We start from the raw sequence: 14214 nt of genomic DNA, 5'->3' as shown, positions 1-14214 counted from the left end.
ACATTATATTTACAATGCACTTATTACTATATTGCGTCACTGGCGCATCACAGAATTACATAAGTGCCGCAGAATTCCACAAGTGCCGCAGATTCTCTTATTACAATATCACTTATTATACTGGCCAATATTTCCTTTATTTTCTAGGCAAAATATCCCTTATTACTACATTATCCATTATACAATTATTGGCAAAGCACGTCACTGTCGCATCACTATATATCACTGTCACTTTCAGTATTTACTCAGAGAGTGGTACTCGGCAAAGCACGGAGTTACACATAGAGCGACTTGGCATTCAAGGCACTGGTGTGTGCTCATTTTTCTCGTCGTAGGCCTTCGTGTGGTGGTTGAACATACTCTGCAGCGGCCCTGTGACAACCTGCCGCCTGCTTTAGGAGGCAATTTCACAAGCTGGTGCCGGCTCATGTAATTGCGGCACTCAAGACGGTCAGGTTGTGTGTCAGAGTGTCGCCTCGGGATCAATGCCGTCACCTGACCAAATCGTTCAAGTAGCTGCTGCACGACAGTCTTGGAAAACTGTCTCAGTGATGGTTGCCTTATGCCCCCGACTTGTGTCTTGTAAAGAATGAAGGCATTGAGCATGCACATATCGAGCATGTGCAGGCAAGCCTTCCTGTACCATCGGGTGTTTCTCCTGAGACAGTCTATTTCGCCAATCATCATATCAGACTTATCAACGAGTCTCATATTTACATTATAATCAATGACGGCATCAGGCTTCATGATTGGCTCTCCCGTCCTGTAGCTGACCTTCCCAGTTCTCTTCATTTCCCCCTTGTGGATGGTGCTGATCATATTGACAACCTTCTTGTCATGCCACCTGATTGCAAGAAGCTTGTCTGACTTCTTCAGGTGAACATCTCCCCTGGATGATGATGATGCTTCGGGGAAACTAGGCCACTCTTTCCTATAGCTCCGTACAGTGCCAACAGTGCCAATGCCGTGTTCAGCAAGGTATTTGGAGAGTTTCGGTGCTGTGTAATAATTGTCTGTGTACAGCACATGATTACCACCAAAATACCTCTCCATCAGCACTTTTACAACGGAGTCAGAGAAGCCAAGGGGGTCTTTCCTGTTCACATCCATTGTGCTAGCCGAGTAAATGACAAAATCCATTATATACCCAGTCTCACAGTCACACAGCACAAAGAACTTTATCCCAAAGCGGTGGCGTTTGCTGGGGATGTACTGCCTGAATTTGAGACGTCCTCTGAACAATACCAGGGACTCGTCTATGACGACTTTCTGCATAGGCCTGAAAAATCGCATAAATCGATCCCTAATCTTGTTGAGGAAATCCCTCACTTTCCACAAAGGGTCAGTTTGGGACGGGTTGTCATTATCAGCGAAGTGCAGGTATCCAAGCAGCTGTCAGAACCGATCCCGTGACATATACTTCCCGAATATGGGGATAGTAGTTATGTCATCCACGAGCCAGTACTCCTCTCTTTATATGGGGCATCAAAAACATGAGTGCAAAAAAAACATACAGCTCTCTGATCCCGATAGGCAACCACGACACTTGCTTTGGCGAGCCAATAGGTCCCAGCCCTTGTGCTGCACACTGAGTTGCATACCTATTGGTCTCATCGCTGACATGCTGCACAATTTCATCATCAAGGAAGGCCAGGAAGTAATCAACAAACTCATCACCTGCGTTGCATGGGAAGGCAGGCTGTATTCCAGCATTTGTCATATCAAACGGTGGATTGTGTGGCTGGAAATCTCCACCGTCAGTCCAAACAAATGCATCAACTTGCCCTGTGCGTGGTTCAGTGGCAGGGGCAGGTTGCATTTCACTCGTTTCCCCGTGAGAAGGAGCTGATGTAGAGGCAATGGGTGAGGCAGGAGGTGAGGCAGGAGGCAAGCGGGAGGTGGGTGAGGCAGGAGGCAACGGGGAGGGGGTGAGTGCGGGGCGGTGAGTGGGGGGTGGCGCGGGTGAGGGAACTGAGCGGGGGCAGGCGGGGGTTTCTGACCTGGTGCGTGGTGAAACTTGACCCTTTCTACCCCGCTTATCACCTCGCTTATCGCCTCGCTTATCGCCCAGCTTTGCCCTCCAACTGCCACGCATCCCCTTTGTTCTAGGCCTGCCTGCACGGCCTGCACGGCCTGCACGGCCTGCCTTCCCTCGCTTTGCAGGCTTTGGTAATTCGTACTCCTCAGATGATGTAGACTGAGGAGAGGGCACGACAGATGATGATGATGATGATGTGAGGGCAATTGGGCTAGGGGAACGGGAAATTGATGGGAAATGCGTACTAGGGCCTGGTGTGGGAGACGTGAGCCTGCGCTTCACTCCCTTCCCACGTGCAATACCAGATTTGCCCATAGGAGCCTTTCCTTTCCCAGAGTAAGTTGGGGGTGGTGGGGGGTAATCAACACGATCACTTTCATCACTGTCACTATCAATGGAAAATGGTTCACCACCAATCACTGCCAAATCATCACTGCTTGCTGTGAGTGTGTCACTTTCACTGCCACAATCAAGAGTAGTACTTACTGTTTTGTCCAGCTCAGTTCTAATTTCAGGAGTGCTCAACCCCTTCTGCCTCGCCGTCGGCAGTTCCTTTACCGGTGTAGAGGTAGAGGGAACACTAGCACTAAACATCGTAGAGGAGGAAGCGAGCGACGATGAGTCGGGACGGAGCGCCATTATCACGCACAGAGCTGGACAGATACTGACTGACGCGGGTCAGGGCAGGGGTGGGGGGGGTCCCCTCGGGGTTGGAGGAGGGAGGTGTGGGATGGCTGGCGTGAAAGAACTCGACAGCTACTCTTGCGTGAGAATATTTGCGCGCCGGGAAAACGCACGGTGTTCAAAATATTCACGATCATTCCAGAATGCCACCCGCGGTTTGGTCCAGTTTTGTCGCCGTCATTCTGGAATGACACCCGCGGTTAAGGGGTTAATGGTGACTGAGTGCAACCGTCACCAGGAGATCTTAAGTAAACTGAACAAAATCATCTGGCGCAGCAAAGATTACACGCATAAAGCATCATCGTACTGAAGGAGTACATCTTAAGGCATCATCGCACTGAAGGAGTACATCTTTAGGCATCATCACAATGAAGGAGTGCATCTTAAGGCATCATCACACTGAAGGAGTACATCTTTAGGCATCATCGTACTGAAGGAGTACATCTTAAGGCATCATCGCACTGAAGGAGTACATCTTTCTTTTTACTTGCATAATAAACGTCCGATTATGTTGGGTGTTGATTAAGGAGTGTGATTATATAAGTAGCTTATCATAAACCATTGGCCATTATTTCCACTCCACCAAACTTATCATGCACTACTATCATAAGTATTTAAATCATTCCTTACCAGAGGTTTCCTCTAAGCTGAAGAAACTTGCCTGATTGTATTTTGAAAAAAAAAATAATAATTAAAAAGAGACGTCACTATATGGAAAGAATTAATTTAGACGGCTAGTAATTCCTTCCCAAAGAGAGGTCTCTCCCAAGCTTCAAAAAATTGTATAGCAGTTGAAGGAAGAAAGATAAAACCACATCAGTATACTGAAGACACTAAATTAACAAGTGTAAGAATAATTTCCAACTCTCCGCCATTGTTGCTGGCTATTCCCTATACTATCAGCTGCTTTGATAAAGAGTCAATACACTGCGTAACATGCAATGGGTCTGGGAAGGTATCATTAATCAGTCACTCACCAGTTCATGGTAATGCCTCACGGCAAGCTGAGTTGTACCGTAGCATTTTTATTATACCTACCAGGTGATGTTATAATCGGTTTCTTGTGTGTGTGTGTGTGTGTGTGTGTGTGTGTGTGTGTGTGTGTGTGTGTGTGTGTGTGCGTGTGTGTGTGTGAAGAACACAAAGAGTTTTCATCCAATTTCAACCAAACTCCGTGGAATGGTTTGCGGAGTCATTAAGGAAAGTTGTTTTTCAGAACAAGTGGTCAGTGATCAAGGTCACTGGGCCGGGTCAAACGTTGACCTAGCAAAATCGCCTTAAATGGCTTTTGTCCGATTTAGACCAAACTTTGTGAAATAGTTCAGAGCAATGCAAGACCGAAATGAGTCAATTTTGAGAACAATTAGTCAAAGATCCTGGTCACAGAATGAGGTCAAATTTCGTCCCATGTGAGTATTGTTAACAAAATAGCTCAGACTGTTGTGATCCAGTTTTACCTAAAAATGAGAGAAGGGTTGATGGTTCCCCAACGAGGCAACCTATTGTTTTTTTGACATTAGGCCAAAGGCCTAGGGCAAAGGACAAGGTCAACTTAGTTAGTTTTTATTTGATTTTGACCAAATTTTGTAGAGGGGTTGAGGGTGGAACAAGAATAAAAAGATATTGTTTTGAGACCGATCAGACAAAAGTCAAGATTACAGGGAAAGATCAAAGGCCAAGGTCAAGGGGCAAAGGTCAAATTTCGAACCGTGTGTGTATATGTGTAAATAAAATAACTAAAACACTGCTTTTCTGATTTGGACCAGTCTTGGTGGAAGGATTGAGAGGCAACCAAAGAGTTGATCTATATTTCCTGGAATAATAGGTTGAAGGTCAGGGTCACATGGCAAGGTCAAACTGAAGAGTTATTGCTCGATTTACATCAAACTTTGTGGAAGGATTTAGAGCAAGGCGAGAATAAAGGACTTAAAAATTGAAACCAGTCTATTGATTGTCAAGGTCACAGGGAGAGGTGAAAAGTCAGGGTCACAGGGAAAGATCAAAGGCCAAGGTCACAGGGAAAGGTCAAAGGCTAAGGTCACAGGGAAAGATCACAAGGAAATGTCACAGGGAAAGGTCACAAGGAAAGGTCAAAGATCAAGGCCACAAGGATAGATCAGCTTAAACCATTTCGATTTTATTTCAATCAAACTTTGCGAGAGGGTTTAGGGTAAAGAAAAGATGAAGGGACTCGATTTTACAAACAATCGGCAACAGTCAGTGTCACAGAGCAATGGTAAATGTTCAGCCGACAGACCAATCGGTGGTTGCACGGGTGTTGCGCTGTCTGAATGATCCTTGTTATTACCGATGTGAGGAATGGATGATACAACGACGGGGAGAGAGAGGAAAGTAAATGGTGGAGGAGGAACGTGGCAGAAGACTGAGAAAGATAGGGAGTGTGTGGAGGAAATGCCCGGAATGCCGTAAGGACAGTTCTGTATAGTAGAGTTCAATTGTCCCTGATCACCTGGCTTCCATCTGTGATAATGATATGTGAAGGGTGGGAAATGAGAAAGTCGTCGAGGACTACTGTTTCACTGAGAATTTTTGCCCAAGGAATCATTATCTCAGCGCTGAAGATGGGCTAGATTATGTTCTCGCCCCTGTCTAGTGACTAGATCAGATTATTAAAAAGAAAAAAAAAACTAAAGCAGGATCACGATTGAAAAATGTTAGGGTGTTCCTAACAACTCATAGGTAAAATAATCATTTGTTACAAAAGGAACATCAGTGGACATGGGCACAGTGGTTACTCTAATTCAACATCATTTCTGCTGGACAAAGTACAGGTGCACGCGCTTCTAACCGACCTTCTAGTAACCTTGTCATCACCAGCCTTTGCCAAGGCGGAGCGATAATGTTTTTGTTCACATCTTCCTGTGTGTGTGTGTGTGTGTGTGTGTGTGTGTGTGTGTGTGTGTGTGTGTGTGTGTGTGTGTGTGTGTGTGTGTGTGTGTGTGAATCTGTTCCCATTATATCTCATGAATGGCTTGAGCTATCAATATGAAACCTTCAGGGCATCAAGATATGACCAAAATCTTGGACGAGTTCGAAAATGGGCACCTGGGTCAAGGTCAAGGTCACCAAAATGGGTGCCAAAGGTCAACTAGTTTTAATGTAGATTGGCTTTTTGTGAAAAGCTGAGACTAAATTTCGTAGAGTTTTGCGAATTTTCTTCACATTTAATTTTGGTTTGTAAGTAGCTTGTAACTTGGCCTACAGCATATTCTGGCTGGCGATTAGCATTTGACTCCCGAATGCTTTTCTTTCATTTTTACCTGATAAACAGTGAGAGTCAATCCAGCTGGTTGGTTATCACTTGGACACTTAGTCACTTACAATTAGGTTACATCGATAATTTCATCACACACACACACACACACACACACACACACACACACACACACACACACACAGGAAGACGTGAAAACGAAAAGAAAACCAGCAGAGAGATAAGTAATGTAGCTGAATGAAAGAAAGACAGACAAATACCAGCGCTGATGATATAAACAGACGCATAGAGACAGCATCTACAGTACATAGAGACAGTCAGTAATGCAGGTAAAAGTAAAGCATATACAAGGACAGAAACGCAGCCAGACAGATAGTTAATGTTGTAGTTGCAATGCACAGATCTAATGTTTCTTCAAAAACTTGAAGTCTTTGGTACGAGTGGCAATTTATGAACATGAACTGATGGCTGGCTTATTGTATGTAAACAAGGATGCAATTAATGGGAAAAAAGCAGAATGCATTAACTTTGCAAATGAAGTGCCACAAAGATCTATTTGGGAACCTACACTGTTTCTGACTTATATCGATGGTATATATGAAGGTTTATTTTGCTGAGAATACAAAGATCGGTAACAGAGCAAATCCCCCCGAAACCATGATTTAACGAGTTCCTGATTAACTGTTCAGCTGGGTTCAAACATGGCAAACAGATTTTATTACTAACAATGCAAGGTCCTAAATAGTAGGAGTGAAAATGAAAAGCGTAGCTGTAAACCAAGAGAAAGTTTTAGGAATAATTATAACAAACGATATTAAAAAATAAATAAATAGATAAATAAAAATTGGCAGTTCACGGAGGCAATAAAGCATGCTGGATTTATGGGCAGAGCATCATAATTGAAATCGAAGAATATTGTCCTTATCTTGTGTAGTTCCCTCGTACGTCTGCACCTAGAGTACTTAATTCAGTTTTGGTTAACATATTACAAGAAATACATTGAGAAATAAGAAAGAGTACAGGGGAGAGTAACAATAATGAAACCCAAATTATGAAACAAACCATGTGAGGAAGGTTTAGAACTAAATTTACTTAACCTTTCGGAGCGTTGATAACGAGGAGATGTGATTCACTTACATAACATTTTTAAAAGATATGACAGTGTGGTGATGGGTAAATGCTTCAGTTCAGACCCGTCGTTTTAACTAGACGTAATGATTATAAAATTATAGGCAAACGTTTCCAATGAAATGATGCAAAACACTTTTTCTTCAACAGACGTGCGACATATGGAACAAATTGTCTAGGAATGTGGAAGACTGCGTCACAGTGATAATATTTATATGTCGCCTGGATAAATTTTTAGCTTCGAATCATCAGTTAAACGCATTCCTGGCTGATTAATATAAAAGTGTAACTAACTGCTTTCCCATTCGTTCAGGTCATAGAGACTGGTAGCAGCGCAAGATTGTTACCAGCTAATATTACTTTTCTTTTTCATATAAGATAGTGTACAATACAGTTCCTCCTTCTCAGTCTTTCCTATGAAATTTCCAGGGCAGTTTTTCAGTGCTGCTTGGTAGCCCTTCCTACCTTTTCCTGCCGGCTTCGGCTGGAAGGTTTGGTGGGTGGAGGGAACCTTCCTGTTTTGTTATCCTTACCTTCACGTCATAGGATTAGTTATAGTCAATCTTCTCTGTTACAAACAGCCTCGAAAGGACCATTAAATCTGTTGCTGTGTGTTTTCCTTTGTACGCCTTTGTGTAATACAAAGGTCAGCCAGGCATAATTGCTAAAAAGGTAAGTAGACATTTAGGCAGAGAAGGAACCGGTAAAACAAACAGGATGATAACTAAAATTAGAAATGATAAGGGAACAGGCAGGCAAAGGCTATAGCCGATAAGAAGAGAGACAGACAGGCAAACAGACAAGTAGTTCCCAACAGGAAACAAGCCTCGAGATAATACGACAGGCAAGAGAAATTGGAACAGGTGGTGAAAATGACAGGAAGGGGTCCCAATCGTCAACCTGTCAGTCGTACACTTTGCTCTGTGTGAGTAAAGTGCCTTTTTTGTCTCCTTAATCGCAAAGGGAGCACAGATTCAGAGGGACGATGCTAATGTAGGGAGAGAGTAATCATTTCTGTGTTCCCCCTGAACCTGGGGTTGTGAAAGAGCGATGTCAAAGATCTGTGGAGGATCCGGTGAAGGCGTGAGGTGAAAGGTGTTAAGGTAAACAGGGACAAAGGTGTAGGGATGTAAACGGATGAGATGGAGAAGTGAAATAATAGTTGCGGGGAAGGGTGAAGTGAAAGGGTGAGATGGAGGTGTGCTAGGATAAACTGGACGGGGATTCAAGCAATTGTGATGAAGGAACGAAATGAATTCAAAGCTGTGAGGTGGGGCGGTGAAACAGAAGGATTAGGTGAGGATGGTGTGGAAGAATGGTGGAAGGCTGATGATCTGGTAAAGTAAAGTGAAGGGCTGTGGTAAACTGTCTGATGGGTTGAAGCAGAACTTTGATAAGGTAGGTCGGAGTTATGGTCATTGTAATTTAATGAGGAAAGGTATGACATTGGCTGTGTGAAGAATGGGTAGTACAGTGATGACTGTAATGTCTGAGAGGTTATGAGAGAGGCGTGATAAGTGACAATGGCGACGGGTGTGATGGTTTGTGAATATAGGAGTACACTGTGATATTTGAATGGAAAGTGGGATTTTGTGATGTGTTCATTATGAGTATAAGGAAGAGGATGCTGTGACGAATACAACGTTCAGTTGTGTGATGCGTCTAAGGTATATATATATATATATATATATATATATATATATATATATATATATATATATATATATATATATATATATATATATATTGCCAGACGCCATAATCCCGTATCGGGTGGCCATTTGACTCTGAGTTATTTGTTTTACAGGGAGGGGCACTAACCCTCCACCAACCCACTTGACACATAGGGAGCACGTATGGTCTGGTTATATGGTTACCACCCAGCGTTGTAAATGGTTTCTTAGCTTACAGGAAACCATTTGGCTTGTCACTCAATGTAAAGCCACCTGTAACGGAAAGAAAAACAATAAGTAGTGAAAGAAAAGATGGGAGAAATAGGAAGAGAGGATGGCAGGCACAGAAAAAGAATGATAAAGGCTAAGGAAGAAGTAGGCAGCACTACATCAAGTGAGTGGATGATGGTTAATACACGTCCATATTATGCGGTACATGCAGCTGGGCATTTCCGAGGAGTTTCGTGTCTCTGCAGAGAGAGAGAGAGAGAGAGAGTTTGTCTGCTTGTCTGTCTGTCCTCTATAGAAATCAAGTGGGATGCATGTAGAAATCTTTTAACAGCTCTGAGTTTTGTAAAGATGAGAAAAAGGCAGAATATAAGAGAGAAGTGGAGGAATGATTGGGTAAATATGAATTGGAGCAGATGGGGGAGGTGGAAGGTGTGTGCAAGATATTCACAGAAGAAATATGTGTAGGATGTGAGGTGGTGTGTCGTGGATTTCGGGTTTGAATATTCCCGCCCACGACAGCGCATATCTTGTAAATAAATTACTGTGTTGCATAGTTTGGGTAAGATATTATTTATCACTAAAGATAACTCTGGTTATGGAGAAAGCAACGTATTTGGTTGTATAGTTGTTCAGTGATGTTGGGATATATATAGATATATATATAGATATATATAGATATAATATATATATATATTATATATATACATAAATATATATATATATACATATATATATATATATATATAGATAGATAGATAGATAGATAGATAGATAGATAGATAGATAGATAGATAGAAAGATATATATATATATATATATATATATATATATATATATATATATATATATATATATAATGAGATGATATTGTGTGTGTTAGGGTGGTATATGTACAGTACAGTATGTAGGTTTGTGAAATGCCGTGCCTTGGATATTCCCCTCCAGACATATGAGTACTTACTGTTTTGCCTGGATGACTACGACGATGAAGAAGTAGAAGGATGCTTCATGCTTTTTGTCGCTGCATTGGTGCAGTTGTTCATGACTCGGGGTGGTTGTCGTTCAGCGCCAGAGACCATCCCAAGACGAAGTGGTCGGTGTACCAAAAACCAGCTATCAATACCTGAGGCAAGGCCATACTTAGTTCCTTACAAACCTTGATGGCATTGTTCCAATGAATATAGTGACGCAATAAAAATATGCGTAAGTGACGAGTGTAAATGGAGGATATACCTATCTTCGCTTGGGTATAACAGTATGTATGCGTGTATGACAGGCAAGTAGCTACGAGTGAGTGCCGTACATGAACGAGCTATGAAAGTATGTCTGTGTCAATGTCTTGGCATCCACCTCACTCAGGCCTAATCTATCTCACTTCCACTGCATCATTCATCTCCATCGTCACTGACGTCCAATTTGTCCAGCCATCACCTTCTCATTTATATAACTCTTATTCTTCTCAACATTCTTGAGTTCCATCCTGATCATAATACTTCTGTTCACACAACACCTACATATTCTGACCTTCACATTTGTTTTCCACCTCCACTTCTTATCATTTTCATCCATCCAAGACCCAGCCCTCGCCTTCTGCGAGCTTCACAGCAACCACCAACCCCTCACTTTAATGTACAGTTTGAGTCATCGCTTCATCCTCCACAGTGTAACTCATATTCTTTCAGCTAACCACTACCTTCACAGCCAAACATCTACCCATCAGTTACACAGGCATACACTGAAAAAATTGTTTTGATTATTTCAAATTATTTTCATGTATTTCTGGGCGCTGATTTCAAAAGTGAAAACAATTTTTCTCCATCACGTAACATCTTTCACAAAACCCTTATCTTTCAATCATAGTTTTTTTCTTTTGGGGGGGGGAATCATTTTGCTCTACATAATTATTTACATATGGATATTTTATTACAATGATAATAGGCAGGTTGGGGCGCTCACCATCCACTCACTCGATGTAGTGCTGCTGTCGGGTGTCTGCCCTTTCCCCTCCTCCATCCTCCTTTCCTTCCATCCTCTTCTGTTTTTCTTTCCTTCATTCTTTCTTGTCCTTCTGTCTACGGGTGACTCTACACTCCCACTTCTGTCTTTCTTTCCTTCATTCTTTCCTCTTCCTTCTGCTTGTGGGTGACTCTACACTGAGTGACAAGCCAAATGGCTTCCTGTACACCAGGAAACCATTTACTACGCTGGGTGGTAACCATATAACCAAATTTTGGCGACTGGTGGTTTAGTGAGTAATTACGGCACTCCAATCGGACTGAGCCGGTGAAGGTTTATATCCAAGGGATGGTTGGGGTTGATTGCTTATGTAACGCCACTCAGGGATGAGTGAGGCTGGTCACTCTCATCTTAAATGTCAGGACCAACTGCCTAGCCCCGGGCTCCTACGCTTCTCATAAGGCAAAATAGGATTGGATGATGAATGAATGATGAATGAATGAATGATAATACGTTTGAATGTAATATTTTCTAATATTGAAATCCATGTTTAAAACAACACAGTTATTTTATTCGATAATAAGCCAGAATATACTGTAGCAGGAACACAGCACAGTGATGAGTCATACCAGTACGGGGATGCAGCAGACCTATCTCAGTGTGACTCATCTAATATACTATAGCAGTAGCCGTGTGTGTGTGTGTGTGTGTGTGTGTGTGTGTGTGTGTGTGTGTGTGTGTGTGTGTGTGTTTTGGGCAGCCGAAACTACACATTATGATTGCACCAACATTGGCATAAAAATCGCAAAAAATTCGTTGATGTGAAAAAACTTGGTCCCATCACGATTGAAAAACTTTTACTATATTTAATGAGCAATCACATTTTGACCAAAAAAAAAAAAACGCTGCTCCCGAAGCCCGGCATAGGATCTCCGTAGAATTTTTTACCCAGAAGTAGAATTAAAATAAACTGGGTTCCATTACCGAAGCTGCAAATAACACGATCAATTAGTTAGCTGCAAAAAATCCAAGTGACAACGTTACATAAGAACAGCACATAAACACGAGAGCCCTCCACAGGAGGAAGTGTGAGGGGCCCGAAGGGCCCACGAGCACTTGTTAGTTGACTAGTGCACCTTAAATTACTTTCAGAGGAGTGTTTCTTATTTTATCACAGTGATATTTATTGATAATAGTGGTTTATTGCACTGACCCTGTGTTAACTGCACCAATGTACGTGCAGAAACTTGGCAGAGATTATAATGCAGGAGAGTGGAACCAATATATAGATTCAACTAAAAGAAGCCTAAAAGGGTGCCCACTCTGTGCATTTAACAGGAGTGTACTAGAATTTGGCAAATCATCTTGGAAAAGTCAACTACAATGATCACCGTTGGTTCATATGTGGAAACCTGAAAGTTCTGTGTATCTTACTGGTTCAACAATCAGGGCATATGAAATTCCTATGTTTTGTCTGTGAGTGGAACAGCAGAGCCAAGGATTTAAAATGGGTTCAGAAGGAATGGCCAAACAAAAAAAATCTGCAGCTTGGTGCCAAAAACATCATCAGACCTAGCTTGGTGAATCCAGATAAAGTGCTGCTATCGCCACTTCATATTGAGTTTGGATTAACCCACCACATCCTGGCAAATTTTTCACCAATGACCCCCCTCCCCCATCCTGGCAGATTTTCAAAAAGTTTTTTTTTTTTTTTTTTGGCTAAAACCTCCGCTTTTTATGAGAAACATCAAAAATTCAGAAAGTGCTCAGTTGAGTTTAGAAATACCAATACAGGTAACAGTACCCCCACCTTGGTACCATGTTCTCTCAGGCCAGGCTCCAGAGAAGACATTTTCTTGGGAGGGGTATCCATTCCAAACCACTCATTATATGTAAATATTTATTTATATGGTACGAATTTATATGCAATACAAGAGTATATTGGTTTTCACACAATAATATAGGCGATATAAACATTCACTCACCAAACACATCAACATATGACACCTTCCTTTACGACGTTACTGCCTCATCACTTCTGCTTATTTCTTCCTTCTGCTTGTTTCTTCCTTTGTCCTCCACCTCAGGAATCACTTTCGTCTTGAATTTTGTCATTGGAGAGAACGTGGTGCTACATGTCTTTACTGGCGAGGTCACTGCTAACAGGTGAGTTGCCGAGAAAATGGCGTGCGGGGGGGGGGAGGAGGGGCAGGTGGGGCCAGTCATTATCCGAGTCTGGCATTGGGTAGAGGAAGGTCTCCCACATATGCCTACCAAAAATTATCTGTGAAACTTGAAAAATGTGTAAATGACAGACCTCACAATTGCAAAACGTATGGATACGTCGTCGGGTGTCACCATGACAAAATGTTGCAAATGTATCCATACGTCAATGCCCTATCAAAAGATGGAGCCTGTTTTATGTATTTGTGCCAAAAGTTTCCTGGTTTGTCTGAGGCCAGATTGAAAGAGGACATATTTACTGGATCTGATATTAGAAAACAGATTTCTGATGCAGAATTTGATGGTGCGATGGATGACCTGGAACAAGAGGCTTGGGTATCATTCAAAGAAGTAATTTCTATGTTCTGAGGTGACAACAAGGATCCAAATTACAAAGAAATTGTGAGAAATTTGTTGGTCAGTTTTAAAGAATTGGGTTGCAACATGAGTCTCAAAGGTCACTTTTTGGATTCACATTTGAATTTTTTCCTAAAAATCTTGGAGCGGTGAGTGAATAACAGGGTGAACGATTCTATCAGGATATCAAGGACATGGAAAGAAGGTGCCAGGGACATTAGGATGTCAGTATGATAGCGGACTACTGCTGGATGATGCATAGGGACGCACTAGTAAAAGTGTACAAATTAATGACTATCCACCAAACGAAATTTTGGAGAGAAAAAAAAACTAAGAAGTTACAAAAACTGAAGAAGTTATATGTAAGTCATGGAATATATAGTGTTGTTTCCTTTCTGCGTGTTTAAAAAATTACATTGACTAAATATTTTTATTTTCAGTTAATTTAGAACAATATTGTATAGACTGAAATTTATAGTTTGCTGTATTTTTATTAAATTTCTTTTTAATTTTGAATTGATTATGTGATGAAAACATTATACATGTATTTTTTTATTACTGCGTGCATAAACGCAATAAAAAACAACCACTCAGAATTAAAACAATATTTAATTACTTTAATTTTGCAGACATGTGTTATCTATCACTCTGTCTCTCTTCTGCATGTTGGAAGGACTTGCAAATCCTAA

Source organism: Coenobita brevimanus, chromosome 100, assembly GCF_032717465.1.
Source record: "Coenobita brevimanus isolate Jiangsu-jjx chromosome 100, ASM3271746v2, whole genome shotgun sequence".
NCBI classification, from domain to species: domain Eukaryota; kingdom Metazoa; phylum Arthropoda; class Malacostraca; order Decapoda; family Coenobitidae; genus Coenobita; species Coenobita brevimanus.
The sequence above is the reverse complement of the archived record's forward strand: the minus strand, read 5'-3'. Positions refer to the sequence as shown.